Genomic DNA, 17,756 nt, shown 5'->3' on the forward strand with positions numbered 1-17,756 from the left:
AAGAGCGGGGAGAAGCCGTCTGTCATAGTCGCTGCATCACGCTGGACCTGACAGACAATCACAGCTCGGCGTGTGTGTGAGTCATGGGAGCTGGGGTGAACTGGAGCCCCATTTATAGCCTGGGATCAGTGACACACACGCACACACACACACACTACTGAAACGCGACACCACTTCAACAGTCCCTTTAATGAAGTCGCCCCTATAGCTTCAGTCTGTTGTGATTCGGTGCCACTTTTATTCAGCACTTCCAGTTTCAAACACTGAGGAAACCCGATAGTTTCCTCTCTGTCGTAACGTCGGCTCCTTTCACAACATTTATTTTCCACTCCAGCTTCAGCTGCAGCTTGTTAGCTGCCGCTGTGATTGCTGGAATATAGTCATCAACAAATGACATGGGTTTTTTTCTCCGGCTGGCAGTGTCACCCCCAAAGTCTCCCTGCAGCGCTCCCTCTGCCGCTCTTGTTCCACAGTAGCTCAGACTTCTGTGGCTTTGAATACCAAGGAGCTAGTGACGGGAAGAGGTGAATGGAAATGTGGTTCAGGAATGATTTCCATATGGATACAAGCTCAGAGGGGGTGGCACTCTCTCTCACACACACACACAGAGGAAAACACACACACACTCACACACACGATTTTACAGCATGATGTCATGAAATGTGTCTCAATATCTGTCTGTTCTACCATCTACCGTACCTTCTACCATTCATTTATCTATCATCCATCCTGTGTCCATCCATCCATCCAATAATTTTTTGATTCAGCCAGCACTTCCACTCATATGTTGATCTATTATCATCGACCCATAATCCATCCAACAATAATCATTAGTCGATTTATCCATCCAACCATCATCCATCTGTCCATCCATCCATCCATCCATCTATCCATCATCCATCCACCCATCCATCCATCCATCCATCCATCTATCCATCATCCATCCACCCATCCATCCATCCATCCATCCACCCATCCATCCATCCATCCATCCATCCATCCATCTGTCCATCCATCCATCCATCCATCAATCATACATTCATCCATCCACCCATCCATCCATCCATCCATCCATCCAGCCATCATCCATCTGTCCATCCATCCATCCATCCATCCATCAATCATACATTCATCCATCCATCCATCCATCCAGCCATCATCCATCTGTCCATCCATCCATCCATCCATCCATCCATCCATCAATCATACATTCATCCATCCATCCATCCATTCATCCATACATCCATTTACCCAGCCTTCCATTAATCCATCCATCCATCCATCCAGCCAGCCAGCCAGCCAGCCATCCATCTGTCCATTCACCCACCCATCCATCCAATCGTCCATCCAATCATTTATCTCTCCTCCATCCATCCATTCACCCACCCTTCTGTTTATCTATCATCCATCCATCCATCCATCCACAATCTGTCCATTCATCCACATATTCCTCAATTCATTCATCTATACAGCCAGCCCACCATCTATACCTCAGTGCATCCATCCATCCATCCATCCATCCATCTGAATAATCTTTTCTTCAGTCCGTCCACCCTCTAAGAAGCTGTAGGGAACTCGTCCGTCATCCATTGAACACGTCGACTCGTTTTTTCCGTTCCATAAATCCAGCCTTCCAAATGCAACCAGAACCCTCAGGCATCTTCCATGAACGTTGGTCACGATCAGAGGTCGAGGAATTCAGCGGGTGAAAAGATGAAGCAGCTCCTCACATGAAGGTGTCACACCTCAGAGGCCAGTCAGGCCCATTCATTTTTAGAAATAGTGTTTTCAGTGTTTAGTGTTTTGGATTGTTTACTGATGTAATATTTTTAAATATGCATACCATTTACATAAAGTTTCCTAACTCATCCAATCGCGTTCCTAAGGCAGCCATGACAGGTGAACATATAGAAAACATAAGTTTGCTTTTAACAGGGAGGCATGATGATCAGTAGAGTCTTCACTCATGGAAATGATGTGGAACTTCTTCCTCCATCTGTGGATTTGCAGCCGGCCTGGACATGATAGAAATACACAACAGTTTGCTTTGATTTTATTAGATTTTTTCAGAAAATTTAAACTACTGTAGGTGTGTGGGGGGTCACCTGGGTCTGTTGATACCTGTTTTGGATCTTATCTCTGGGTCAAACAAACGTTTTAACTTGAAGATACGTCAAGATAAGACACGAAGCTGATGACACGACTGCAACAGTCTTCGGCCAGTTTCATCCTACGTATATTCAGGGTGGTCATAATGTTATGGCTGAGCGATGGTGAACCAAATATAGACAAACTATGAGCTGAAACAAGACCAATGGCTGCCCTAATGAAGCGTGTATCTGTGGTTCATGACTGGTGACTCACAGCACGTTCCCATCTTCAGTTATTCCTACAGACGCGGGTCAGTGACGCTGAGCTCTGCTCCGTCCTCTGCTTGTGCAGCGCATTATGTAAAGCGCGTAATGATGCATGAGCTCACTGGTGGAGGAATGTTGGAGTGCTCTGTCTGCTGGACCTGGACTCTAATGACAATCCCAGGCTACTTCCAGGAAGCGAACCTGGTCTAGTGAAAACGCTGCATTGTGCCTCACGGTAATCTGGGCTTCAGCCGCCGGAGCAACGGGCTCCACATCAGACAAAAGACTAGCCATGTTTGGATCGAGGCATTATCTTCCTTTACTGGCAGAGCAGGTCAGCTGACGTCACCCGTTCATTTCTCCTCTGAGAACTGAGCATGGGTCAGAAATGAAAATCCAACTCACGTCTTTGTTAGTTCAGCAGCAAACCAAGAGAGAACCGATGAAAATAGCTTTCACCCACATGCACTGACAGACTTCATTGTACTAGAAAAAATGGTGACTGGCTTCCTTTGATTCTAATTTCAGTCCTTCCCAGTGACAACATGAGCATCTTCACCTCTGACTCTCCTCACGCCGCTTCCTGTCTTGTCAGAGCTGCGCTCTGGTGCCTTCATCCATCAAGTTTCCTCTCATCCATCCACCCACCCGCCTCACCCGATGTTCAACTCTGATTGGTTCATCCTTTGGTCTAATCTCTGTGATCGCCAACCAACCTGGCGCCAAAACGCTCATGGCTTCCACTCCAGCTTGAGGTAGTCAAGACCACACCAACCGAGACCAAGACATTATCGAGACTGGAGAATTTCAAGACCAAGCCGAGACCAAGATATTTGGAGGTGTATGTACAAGGATCGACCTACAAATGAGCCTCAGTGGGTACAGGTTTTTGTTCCAGTGAAACTACAGTAGGAGCAGTGCTATAGTTCCCCTCCCAGCACAGTTCCAGCACAGTTCCTTACATCTGTCAGGTGTCAGCTGAAACAAGCAGCACCAGTCAGACAACAGGTGTTTGGAAGTGATGGGTAGATGAGGTATCATGAAACAGAGTTGCAGAGTTCATGAAAAAGTGTCCTAATTCTCTGGTTTCCTCCCTCAGTCCAAAAAGCCTGGACATCCCAGCCAGCTCATCACACACTCATGTCCGCAGGTATGATTGTGTGAAACAGTCTGAATGCTGTTTTCTTTCACTAAAACTGAAGGGCCAGGGCCCAAATCTGGCCCACACAGTCATTCTTTCTGGGCCACTTGAGCTTGAGATACCAGTGATGTATGGTGAGGTTCATGGGTGGTGAGGAACTGCCTTAAAATCTCTTCTCAGCTTCTGTACTTACACCTGCTGTAGCACAAGAAAAGCTCCCCAACTTCAAGCTACAGACGAACGAAAAAACAGCACACGGCTCCTTTTGACTTCCCATCTATGGATCCTGTCCCTCGTTCTGCAGCTGAGTGATCTCACCTTTCAGGTAACCGTGTGCAGAATATGAGGCAAACGCAGAGCGTCATAGCTCTCACCGTGTGGGAAAAGTGCAGCGGATGGGGGGATTTGGACGGGGATTTTGGACAGTCACACTACGGAGTCTCAGTGTCTGAACTATAAGCTGTGAAAAGTCAGCCATTTTCAAAATAACTTTCTATATCTGGATAAATATAACCATTTCACTTATTCATTTTTTTTTCTCCCAGTGACGGCAGGTGAGCCACGGCCTCACATGCAGGTCATTTTTGTAGCTCTGCAATGGACCGTTGTACAGCAGAGGCCATCCCTGCGTTTAACAGTTTGGCCGCTTGTGTGAGCGAGTTTTGACCCCCGGCTTTTGACTAGTCACCAGCTAATCTCTGATTATTACTCTGGCAGAGCACAACCGAACAAAATCCAAACAAACTGCTCCTCATCAGCAGTTACTTCTCCTTGAAAGAAAAGGAAATTGTTTTCCCGTTTCTGGGAAGCGTTTGACAAGAGTTGGGTGTGCTCCAACACTTCCTGTTTTCTTGGCTGAACAGGGCTCTCAACATCAGTGGTGCGCATGCAGTCTACTCTGCAGTGTTGCTTGACTCATTCCAGACTCTTACTTGAAAGGGTAAAACGTGTTTTTTGCGCTGATGGTGACAACAGGGTGTTGCTCTTCTCTGGCAGCTTGGGCGCTCCACGCTGTCTTCCACAGTCTCTGACTCAGACTGTGGGTCATCCAGCACCTTTTCTGCCTGTAGCCAGGTCCTGTTACCCTGGTAACTGAAACAGCCCGACTGTCGAGGGTACAACCTTCCGGCTGACATCTTTTATCCATCTCTAGTGCGATGAGTAACCAGGAGGATTTTTACTCACATGAGGCTTTTTCCTACTCACAGTGTGGCTGGAGGTTTTTCCGTATGAATCGGCTGTGTCAGACTTTTGAGGCCATTATGACCCGGCCAGGTCCTGTGTGAGGGGTTTCAACTGACTCCTGTTTGCTTATGAAGTGCTGTAAGGGTTTCCATGTCCAACTACTGAGTGAGTTATGAATCAACCTTCCAGATATTTAGAGATTCTCATCCTTTTCATAGCTAGCTAAATACACGCTTTGCAATTCAGCTCATGCATTTAGTCTGTGTCATACTTCAGGCTTCAGAATGTTGTTTTAAACCATTGATGAAATGACCAGATCAGGAAGCTGTTTCTCTCTCTCCTTGTTCTTTTATGTTTCACCCTTTCGGTGACGTTTTCTCAAGCATCACACACAGCGATTTTGATCCCATGGGCACAACCAAATAAACACGCTCCAAAATGTGTAAAGATAAAGAATCACTGTTGTTATGGTGCCGAGGCAAAGAATGTTTTGGAAATTCCCCCAAACTAGAATAAAATCCTGCAAGAGAGACTGTGATAGAATGTAAACTGTTTAGAATAAATGAAAAAAATCATGATAGATGTTTGCCAAATTGCCCAACCCTTTCTGGAGAGATGTTTGAACGCATTTCTTTCTGCAAATAGAATGGCAAAATAGCCCAGAGTACCCCAAAAAGTGATCTCCTGCCAGCTGATACTGTGAAGTTGAAGAGCGTAGCAGTCAAGCTTTCAGTTAAGATTATGACCATCAGCACCCTGGAGCCATCCAAAAACAGGTGGGAGTTTGATGAGAGCTGTTTTGAATAGTTTTGTCTAAGATTTTGTCCTGAGTTTGATGAGAATATGGCTGCCAGAACAGGGTTGGGGGTTGGGTACAGTCTTAGTTTTGGGCCGCGTATCACCTAAAAAGTGTTTCACATCAACAAATAATTGACAGAAGCCCAGTATTTTTTGTTTTATGCACATATCGTTTTTGTGAAATCCAAATAATTCAACCCCCTAATGCACTGCAACAGTCTGTACCCTCTAAATGGAAACAAACAAAAAATGAGCAGGTGACAACGGAGAAAAAAATATGTTTTTTTTGTGGTTTTTTATTTTAATTTTGCAAATGTCACTGAGCAAAATCAATGAAATGAGCATCACACTGAAACTCAAAATGAACGATCTCATTCGAGAACATCAGGATACAAGAATAGATATTTGCCAACATAGATTAAAAGGACAAAAACAAGCTAGTAATAACCATAACTAAATGATGGAGTATTGGAGAATTATGGACCTATTAGTCACAATACAAATGAGTGCAGAGAGTGTGTCTGTGTGCGTGCAGGTGCATTGTTGTTGGGAGAGTTTTGTACAGTTGGAGATCATTTGCTGCAGCGTTGAGTTGTTTCCTGCACCGCTTTAAACGTGTTTAACATGAGCGCTTTGAGCTTCGCCATACAATGCTCCAAACAATGAGAGCAGCATACTTGAACCCCAAACATCATTGTTCCTGACGTCAGACCGCTTCCTCTCCCTTTGAGGAAACCCGGCGGAGTATTTCTGGAGCACTTAGTTTAACTATAGGGAGCACTTCAGAGTCACCAGGCCGAGCAGAGTTATTCAGAGCTCTACCATCTGAGCACGGAGGCTGTGTTTCCACATGAGAGTGGAAGCAAAAGTGTCTGATCCTCGCGATCGTGGAGCCGCCAGGCGGCTTATCAGCCGCCTCAGAAGTCAGATAAGAGTTGAAGTCTGGGTTACATTCCTGGGTCCGGAGCTGGCACGGACACGGCCAGAGCCACCGGCACAATCCGGCCACCGGCAGAGGACATGGTGGCTGTTACGCAGCCCAGGAGGCTCGTGGTCTGTTATTGTGCAGTGGAATAAACAGTGTGGACCCGCAACAGCCGGTGTTTCTAAACAAAAGGTTCAGGAGAAGTGCTGAGGTTTTAGATTCCTCGCAGTGACTGATCGGTACAAACTGCTGGATGACGCCCACTCGGACTGTTCTACTCCCACGACTTCTGCGGGTCTGAGTCAATATATCTGTGATCCAGACGGCTCAAATATAGACGCACAAATCTGCTGCGGCGCTGCTGTTCTACGGTCGCTGGCATGAACAAGGCGGCGATAAGTGATGATGGCAGCATGGCAGGCAGTGATGAGGAGTGTGGAAGGAGCTTACAGTAAATGGGAACTAAGGCTGTCGTGATACAGCTGACACAACATGACACACAACTGAGTTCACCAGAATGGGACTCTTGAAAACACAAGTTACAGACCAAAATAGTATAAAAAATAATGTGTCACCATTGCTTCAAAGTATGGTGTACTTTTATTAAACCAGGAAATGGCCTCATATCTGTTGCGAGGAAAACTCTGAGTGGCCCTTGACCATCTTATGAGGTGAGTTTACACACAGTTATATGGAGCCAGTGTTTCCACTAAATACTCCAACAGTTGGAGAGTGGCATCTTTATAGAGTATTGTTTCACAAACTGGTCTCTCACAAACGCAACTACTGTCAAATAGAGTCATCATATTAAAGAGTAATAAAAATACTGGCCACTGGAACCAGAGTACCGCTCAACATCTGTCCACCTTGAAGACGAAACCTAAAAACTGGCTCAAAGCAAATCTTCTAACCACAATCCATACTTTTAATCTTATTCCTATAATATACTTTTACATACTGGTGGTTTGGAAAACTCACAATCTGCTATGCTTCCCCTTAATATTCCCATGCTGTTGGCAGCTCTCGTACGCTGCTAACAGAAAGTAGCAAAGGTGTTTTGCATCTTTTTGACGCACGTAGACGAAGATCAGTTTACATTGTACATACTTCTTAACTTCTCTGAACAACCCATCCTCACTCCCATGGTGTCATATATTGACGTGGGGAAAGTGAACTTTTGCGTCCAATACTGACGAAAAAGGCAGCCTTCAGCGTTGAGTTTTGACGCACATGCATGTGCATGTTTCAATGGTCTAATAAAAGAATGTTTTTCTTCCGTAATGTTGCAGGCAGGGCCGCGTGGATCGTGCGTTTAATAGCCATTTGACACATGATCAAAGCACCATCCCACATCTGACCTAACCCCAACCCCAAGTCTTTTTATCCCGTCGAGCTCGCCAGGCTGCCTTTTTCTTCAGTATAAGACACAGAGACACAACAATATATGACTCTATGGGAGTGAGGATGTGTTGCTCTAAATAGTTTCAATTCTTCACCTCGTCTTTCCACTGAAAACCTCAGCTAGATGCAGAGGCAGGAGGTGAGGTCACTTGAAGCATTCGGTCAGCTGACTCACATGAGGTAAAGAACTTCATCATGAATGATGAAACTTGTTGTTTGTGGATTATTTATTTACTTCAACTGTTATTGTTTATTTTGAATCATTTGTTTTTATTTTATTTATTTTATGTTTTGTTTATTTATTATTATTATTACTATTATTTGGTTTTGTTCATGACGGCACGTTGTACCAAAGCACTTTCCTAGTTCCTGGGATCCTCACTGACCTTGGCTATAAAGCCGATTCGGATTCTGGTTAAACAGTAAATGGTTGTCTTGGGCCTGAAAGTGGTGTTGATTCAGTGGCGTGAATCAACATTGAAACTGTCTAGCTCACTACCATCCCATAATGTAGCGTAACAAGCGCAACTAAAGATCCAGTTCAGCGAACTGTGTTGTCAGTCCTTCCACTGGACGCCCCAACTTGTCCAGTGAAGACTTGTGCATCGCTGCAGGTCAGTGAGAAAAAGGACATGGTGGTGTGAGCAGAGTAAACATAGCGCACCTTAAACCGTCGCCGTGGCAACCGTTTGAACTTGGGTCGCTAACTCGATGTCATCAGGGCTCCATCACAGTCTGGGTGATTGTTTTTCTAACATTATGAATCAGATATTCTCAGCCATCCACCCGCGCTGCAGTCTTTGTTTCTTAGACGCCTACGATGCAAAGTTGGGAAGTGGTTGCACAAAAGAGTGCGTCAGTCTGATCCCCCTGTCTGTTTCACTTTCAGAAGAATCCTTTTCCACTTCTGCTTCACTTCAGGTCATCGCTAGCCTCGGAGCCACACGCGGTTCTGACGGTCCCTCAGCTCTCCGTCCAGTCAGACTTCCATCATCTTCGTGAACAGAATATTAGATTTTGCTTCATTTTACTTTTCCCCCAATAAATTCTACCTTTTATTCCACATTTGAATATATTCCACTGTTTCTCTAAGTGGACATATTCCACTCATAATATTGCTAGTTTTCAACAATGTTTGAAAATTCTATTCACTTTAATATATATATTTTTTAAAATCTACAAATATATCTCTATAACAAAATTTTATCCCAACATTGAATTAGCTGTTTTATTTTTACATCATCATAAATGTCCCAGCGTCTGGTTATTCTGTTATCTTTTCAATGCCTGCTGACTCCTTTGTCGATCCAACTTTCATTTGTTTTTATGGGAAATGATTCTGGCCTCCTGCCTCATGGAATTCATCAGCAACAGTGTAGATGCTGGAAAGTTCCTCGTGCCTATTCGACGGAACCGGCCGCTGTCATCCTGTTCTTGAGCAACAGCCTCCACATATAGGAACAATGGCTCAGGTTATCGGGCTGAACTTTTTTGGCAGCTTGCTGGGAAATGTTGCAGCTCTCAACACGAACATGAGGACAATGATTTACGAAACTACAGTTGCACGAGGCCACGACTTGTTCAGGAATTTGCTCTCTTCTTGAGCGCTGGTATGCAGGTGCGACGCTCACCTGTTTGCACACGTCTCCGGCACAGATCACAGCCAGGATAGGAGGGAGATCTAAACCAGGATTTGTCGGGACGAATGGGGTGGAAAATTACTGGATGCATTACGAATAGAAACCGCTGAACTTGTCAAGACTTTATCAAGCTCCTCTGAACCACATCAATGTTTTCTCTGCTTCTGTCGTGTCGCAACAGTGATACAATGCAAAGTGCTTAAAACCTCATGACAAAGGTCACGTATAAGGTTGTGATCTGTCGGCGGCATCGCACAGACACATGCGATTGTGCTACCTACTGTCCATGTTGGGTGCATTAATCTCTCAAAAACACGGACCATTCAGTCCGTCAAGCACAACTTTAGTGCGGCTGCTTTCAAGTCAGGATTGGCAAGTGCTGTCAGGTGACACTGGAACTGTTTGCCAAACAAGGATCAGCTCCTCTAAAGGTGTTTTCACACCAAGCGCAACTTGGCACCTGAGCTGGTTTTGTGCCACCGAACTTACCTCCAACCGCCTCTGAAGTGTCGTGATCCCAGCCACCACCACGGTCCACTTCTCTTCCACTTGTTTCTCCATCATGTTGATGAATTTTCCTTCTCTGCATTGGTTCCAGTTACTGATAGGTCAACACACTGCAATTGAGTTACATTTCCATTTCCATTTTCAGCTGCAAGCACGTTGCCCCAAATGTGTGACATCCCCCATGTTGTAGCGCATTAACTAGACCAGAGGTGGGCAATTAAATGTCCCAAGGGGCCGGGTTATATATTGTGACCGTTGAGAAGGGCCGTCAAACACAAAGAGAGGAGGACAAGAGAAAATTGAAAATAAAAATCATGTGTGATTATGAATTTACACTGTAAAAATGCATAGAAACTGTTGGTTTGTTGTGTTTTATTTAATTTAAACCACATTCCATTTAAAGATTGTCAATGTGGCTCATACATTTCAAAATTTACTTTCAATTCTGATGTATTTTAAGGGACACGAAATACTCCTAAAATAGCCAACGGAAAAGATTTAGAAAAATAATTAAACAAGAAAGTTATGTTTCAGTTACATCATAATAAACAAAAAACAATCCATAAGACAAAATGTCAGAGACAACAACAATGTCAGTTTTATAGTTTTGCTCTGACTCCAGGAGGGCCACATAAATACAGTCAAAGGGCCGCATTTGGCCCCCGGGCCACACTTTGCCCAGGTCTGAACTAGACTATAGAGGGCACCGGAATATTAGCCCCACCCAGTAAATTCAAGAAGGAAAAGAGATATGTGTACATAAGCTGCAGTGGTCTATAAGCCGCGGGTGCAGTGGTGCTGTCTGCGCCGTAGAAAGGTCAGTGGTGCACCCACCTTACAAACGCATGAGGATCACTCCTAAACTAGTTCGGAAAACAGGCTCCAGCATGGAGACTGACTCGTGAAACAAACCAGGCAATGTTCTGAACTGGAATCAAAAACTCCTCACATCTTTTATTGACCTTAATGCGATCAAAATGCACTGTTTTCTGCTGCGAGTCCGAAGCTCCGACACCACAGCCGGCCAATGCTCAATATTTTGGCAGCATGAGGCTCTTAAGCCTGTAATATATTAGCCGTGTTCTTGTACAAGCCTCAGGGTTCAGAGCGTAGCAGCTTATAATTCACAGTAAGTCCCTAGCTTTTATCGCATAGATCACACACTTGCTGTCAATGCACCTTACATCTGAGGTCTTTGGAGATTCTGGATAAGAAAGATCAGAACCCCAGAATTTCATCCGCACACCAGATTTGAGACACTGACAATGAAAGTCCTGATGATCTCGACTGACACTGTGCAGTATAGAATACTTTGGTTTGTCCCTAGATGAGACTAATCCAAGCAAATGTCCAACTCCAGGCCCAGGGCCAGTGTTGGGCCCATCGTCACTTCATGTGGCCCAGAAGGCCTTTAAATACGTCACGTTGGCGGAAAATTGAAGTCAATGCAGAGTTGCATGAAAAATGTTGACATCGCAGCATGAGTCTTAGTCGGTCGTGCCATAGACTGTTGGGATGTACAGTATGGAATTTTGGACACGTGTCTCAGAGTTCAGCAACGTCTCCCTGCAGACTGTTTGCACACATTTAATTGCCGGCAGAGTTGAGGAACGCTGCTCCAGAGTGAGCGGCACACTGCGTGCCGGCCACACCTCACAGCAAACACGGACCTGGAGAGTTTACGACCAACCCGACCTTGACTCCGCGCCTCACACCTCCATATCAGCCGCTGAATCATGATCCGTACCATGGTTTGAGCCCGTCGCGTCGCCCTGTTATGAAACGGCTTCTGGCTTATTCACCTCGCCGAGCGCTGACTGAGACGATGACGGCTGGAGTTGTGTCTGCCGTCTTCATCCAAGCATTAATCAGAAGGTGTTTACAGTGGGAGCGCCGCCGACCGCAGGTGCTTTTCCTATCTCTTATCTGAGCTTGGCGGGAACCTTCGTCTTTGAAAGGCCTTCGAGAGCCGCAGTTCAGAGTGGAAAACAAGCACTGTGTCACCACCAAACTGGCGTAATGAAGTGTATCAGCGCGTGAAAGCTGATCAGTTAGTAATCGGAAGCCTGCTGGCTTCCAGAGAAGTTAGTCACCGTGTGAAACCATTATTCGGGAGGGAGGCCCTCCAGAGCTTATCTGAGAGTGACAAACATGGAGGTGGACTTTATGAGAACTAAGATTCAACACATGGCTAAAGTCAGTTTTGAGTCACACCTTAACGTGTTAGGGACTTTTTTAAAACAGGAAGAAACTGGAGATAGGGAGGTTGTCGTTGGAGAATGAAGGTCAGAGATGAGTACATCAGAGGGACACGTGGGGAAGTGAGATGGTTTGGACGCAGGGAGAGGAAGAAAGAAAGCTGGAGATGAGGACGAGGATGGTGTCAGCCCCTGAAGCAAAAAGGCTGAAGAGCATCTCCTTGTTGCCAAAAGTTTTGGTTCAAATATTCAACTTAAAACGAAAGTTGAAGCTAACCATCTTTCATGGAAACAACATTGCACAATTTTGGGAATGCTGGTGACTCATGTGGATATAGAACTGAAACAAACAAAGCATCATAAGATGAAGCACATGAAGAGTCAAACAAGGAATTTTAAATTCAGGAATAGAAAGATAAGAGGTTACATAACCCTTCACCACGTTGACGTCAGTAACCGCCGACCATCTTTTCAAATGTTGATGTGTGTGTGAAATGACTTGGGAATCAAATCTAGCAAGAGCAAAAACAGTAGATCAAGGTGTGGTATGAAGAGAGGCATGGGGCGCTGAAGGTGACTCCTGCCCTCCCTGTCACTGGAGGGCGCTGAAAACACATGCACACCAGCTGTTGGCTTCGGGGGCCCCTTGTATCACTGGGCCCTGTGCGTTATACGGACCTGCTCCCGACCTCCACTGACATGAGTGATGGAGGTATTATATTATATTATATGAGATAACCTTTATTGGTTCCACAGTTGGGGAAATTCCACAAGTAAAACACAAATAAAACATTTGAATTCATTGTCCAACAACCTTAAAATATTTTATTCTTCAGCTCTCAATTTGTGGCCCTTGAGGAAGTCACTGGCCCACACAGAAGGACCTCAGAATGAACTGACAAACCACAGTCATTGAGTAAGACTCGGGACCCTAAATCTGTAGCGTGCAGAGATGAACCTTTATAACGACTGCAATGACACACGCCACCTAGCGGTCGATGCAATACAGAAGAAATATCAAATGAAAATTATTCAGTTGCTCAGTTTGGGATTGAAGTACATTCCATTCACATCAATCTGGTATGAGAAAACAAATTGAAATTGTAAATGTACTGAAGCATCAGTCTCATAAGGAGATTTAAAAGAGTGTTTCCTGTTGTGGGACCTCTGTAATGTTAGTGTTCCATCTTAACCTGCTCCACAGTGGCTCCACAGTTTCAGTCACCGTCATCTCATGCAACTATTTAAACTACTTCACAGATCTTTTGATACAGTTTGTGCTCTGGATGTTTTCCTTGTTGGTTTCACACAATTATCCCCCCAAAAAAGCTTGTATAGTGGGTGTCCTGTCTCCATAAATGGTGACGTGTTGGACAGTTCTGATCCCCAATGAGCCTGAACAAGCACCAGCATGAGCAATAAGCTCAAATGGGATTTCAACTCATGATTTACGCTGGAACATTTAGATGTGAAGCTGTTGCTCGATTAGTTTTGGAACCTTTCTGGGTTAGTTAATCCTCGCGAGAGGATTGTTTATGGCCAGTCCAAACAAGCGCCGCTAAGTACGGCGGGAATCCAGAAGGGAAAAAAACACGTGAGTCTGCGGTGCTCCAGCGAGCCCAGACTCAGACAGGAAGCTTGCTCCTGTCAGTTCCCCAGAGTCAGGCACCACTCCGGTCCCAACACTGGCCCCTGGTGCCGTGTGAACATGAGTCAGCAGTTTCATGAACTGTAACAAAAGGGTCGCTACAGTCCTGAGCATGTCACTCACTGCACTGCAGCGTCGAGCTGTGAGCCTGTGGGGTGAAGGCCACTAGGTCCGTTTCACAGATGACCTTCTGCTGGCAGTCTCTCAATAAAAATGGACATTTACAAGGAAGATCTGTGTGTTTATTGAAACAATTCAAGCTCAAAGGGCATGTTTGATGTTTGCTGTAGTCGCATGCTTTCAAGACCTTGTTTACATGTAAAATCACCCTTCATCTGTGGTCGATTCCCATCGGTTCGATTCCCCGAGCCTCTCATGATGCCTCCGCTCACCTCATCCATGGATCTCATTGGTTGGCTTCTTCTTAGCTAACGTCAAAAACTATCCAGTGATTCAGTCCTGTGAAGATTCTTAGTCAGCACTTCGTCCTCTTAAACATTATTTTATTCTCTGCATGCTTCCATGCCTTGTTCCTGAACATTTCACACATCTTTGCTGATATGATTTATCAATTTCTGAAGCAAAGAAATTGGAAAATAAATGCACAAAAGGGGAGTCAAACTTGTAAAAGTGTGTGCGAGATATAGAGTTCGACATGCAGGATCAAACTTTAAATGGAGTGCAACTTAAGTCGAGGGCTAATGGTGCATCAACTTGACCTGCACCGTGACTGGATACACACAAACCAGTTTTGTCACTGCAGTGATGATAGAAACCACTGAACTCTGAATCATCAGGGACCAAGAATCGACCCTTGAGGGACACCGTTTCTGCTGAGACTTGCATCAGTCTGGGTTGGAGCCCAGCATGAACACAGTCTGTGCGTGCGTGCATGCGTGTGTGTGTGGTCTTCTTATCCTACTTTGTGGGGACAAATTCTTGACAAAGCACCTGTGAGAACTGTATGACTTTGTGGGGACATTTGGCTGGATGGTTAGGTTTTAGGGGGAGAGGCTGGGGAAAGCATTATGGAAATCAGAAAGAAAGGGACGTGTGTTATATACTTTCTTTTTTGTATGGTATTGAGCTTATCCCATAATGAGCTTATCCCATATCAGTGAGACAAAGAGTTGAAGACCAGAAGACGCAAGTGATGAAAGTTGGACCACTAAAGCCAAAGTGCTTGTTTATCCTACATTGTGGGGACCAATTCTTGACAAAACACTATCCTTGTGAGGACTGTATGACTTTGTGGGGACATTTGGCTGGACCCTACAAGGTTAACCCTCAATTTGAGGATGAAGACCTCAAAGTAACCGGGCCATTATAACTGCGTTTCAGTTTGGTTCAGAGTCCTGGTTAATGTGAACCATGTGTTTTGGATGGTTAGGCTTAGGGTGAGAGGCTGGGGAAAGGGTTATGTCCCCACAAGGATAGAAAAACATGTGTAAGCCACCTTCTTGTGAGGACCTTTTGGCCTGTCCTCACAAGGTTTAGAGGGCTAAAACGTCAGTGAAAGTAGTTGTTGGTTTAGGGTGAGAGGCTGGGGGAAGCATGAGCGGTCAAAAAACGTCTGTGTGTGTGTCGCCTAATGAAGAAATCTATAGTCTGTGATTCTATCGCGAACCGTCTGTGGACTCCTTATCAAGCATCAGAAAAATGTTCTTAATATAGCTGTGTTTCCTCTGGCTGCCCTCTGTGCAGCCCAGTGGAGATTCTCAGGGGCTTCAGCAATAAACAAGTGTACATGGGCTCCGCTGGAACATACCATGGAGGCTTGATCCTCGCGACCTGCAGCGCACAGCTGCTATTACGGGAAGAATTCCGACGCATGTTATTGAATATTAGAATCATCTTTACAATAGGTTGGCATCCCTCTGATGGTGAGGAGTGGTGTGGAGCGATGAGACATACAGCGGCTCAGATGGGATTAGCGCTCGGCGGCTGCCACGTGGATCAGTCATAGGAAAGTCAACACAGTCTCGATCACAACCAGTTCGGTGACACAACACTGTGATAAGACAACGGACGCTCTTCCCTTCATGGTCTTTATGTGTGTCTCTGCTGCGGTGGTGGTGGTGACCAAGGACCCGAGCAGGTCTACAGCGCCGGTGCTGAACTGAAGGCACGGAGGCCAAACAGTACTGAAAACTAGCTCAACAACAAGGAAAGATTTGTCGCTCGACAGACTCGAGATAATAAAGGCAGACAATTCCTAAAAACTGATGGATGTGAAACAGAACATGGTGATGGATGGGAAAGCTGCTGACTATTGTTGTTGTTGTTGTTGTTTGACTGTCTGCTGTGTTCAGTACATTTTTAAGGCAGGTGTGGGGAAAGTGTGGCCCTCATGAGGCCATCATATTTGTCACTGCTTGGAGTCTCAATATACACCCGACATCTGAACTCAGCCTCAAAACAGGACGCCTATCCAGAGCAGACAGAGGCTTCAGAGGGAGGGCGACCTCTTCCAGTAGAACCTTCTCCTCAGCCAGAAAATGGCCCAGTTTGAGTCTGACCAAACCAATATGCCCACCCACATCCAGTGCAAAACCTGTCTCTAGCACCATAGAGGGGTCGCCATAATGGGGTCAGAGCGGCGGCCTGTGAGATTCATGGTACACAAAAACAAAATGATCTGGCACCAGCTCCGTAGGAGCGTTTGAGGGGAAACGTGGTGAACTGACACCGCTGCCAAAATGGCCTTTGTCACGAAGAGGTCAGGGAGTGGGCAGCCAGGTGCTAAGGTTCTTCAACACACTAAGACACCCCTCGATCATGTCAGGTCGCCAATGTGGCTCTCAGGTCACAAAGGAAGGTGCAGGTATCTTGCCACACGTTCATTTCCACATGTTGAAGTGACTGTGCTCTATACAGCCATATATGCTACTTAGCGCCTCTACCCATAAACCCCCTGGGTGAGAGACCACACCCCAAAGTGCCCGCCTCAATATCATCTAAAAACGTAGAATGTCATCGTGTCATCATTGTTCTTATTTTCTCCTTGTTCTGTACCACTTCAGTAGCAAATCTAAGTTGTATTTCAGACTTGTTTTCTTCTGTCTTTTGGCTTAACAGCCCCTCAAATAAAAAGTGTCCCTTAAAAAATGCCCCAACGACACATGCTGTGAAGCCCTCCAGAAGTTGTCTTTCTCATGCAGCTGGAACTGGAGACACCGGGAGACAGGGACAGCCGGGACAGTATCACTGAAGAAGTGCTCCATCGCTCCCGTGAGACACAGCTGCTCGACAGTCCCTGGAGGCCTTGTATTATTTTATGACCCACTTTCTTTTATACTCAGTCTTTTCCCTTCTATCCTCTTATCAACAATGGAGCTGCTCAAGTTCTGCCAGGACTCTTGTTTGTGTGATCCTGCTAGTCCAGACATGTGAGTTACACAACAGGGAGGGAGGCTTGTTGCTGATTCAAAGGTGCCAACAGCAGCAGGCCTCAAGCAGTCGGCCCTCCATCACCGGAGCGGAGCGGAGCTGCCTGCCGACCAGTGGCTTTTCTTCCTGTCCTCATGTGACTTCTGAGCAGAGACTGTCGTGTGAGCGATGCAGTCTTGTCAACACCGTCCCTGGAAGATCTTCACTCGTCCCACGCTGGTGTGACAGCAGGAGGTGTTGATCCAGATGTTTGCTTCCTACCGAGCTGTGACACAGAAGACGGTGTCAGCACCAGACCTCAGCCCTGTTTCAATTGTTCCAGCTGTGAAGAACGGCGTCAACAAATACTCTGCTGTGACAGACGTCGGATAAACAACACCGCTCCCTCACTCTTGATGCAGTGCAAGCCGCCTCTTATCTCAGCGGTGGAGGGGGCGCTGGTGCAGGGCTTCCCATTGTGGCCCATCTAAAATGCACATCCCGTCTCCGGAATGGGATGTGTTCCTTCGATATGAGGCTGATTTATGGTCTGACTAGACTGAGCACGTTACCACACTCGTGCATTC

This window comes from Synchiropus splendidus, chromosome 3 (assembly GCF_027744825.2).
Source record: "Synchiropus splendidus isolate RoL2022-P1 chromosome 3, RoL_Sspl_1.0, whole genome shotgun sequence".
NCBI classification, from domain to species: domain Eukaryota; kingdom Metazoa; phylum Chordata; class Actinopteri; order Syngnathiformes; family Callionymidae; genus Synchiropus; species Synchiropus splendidus.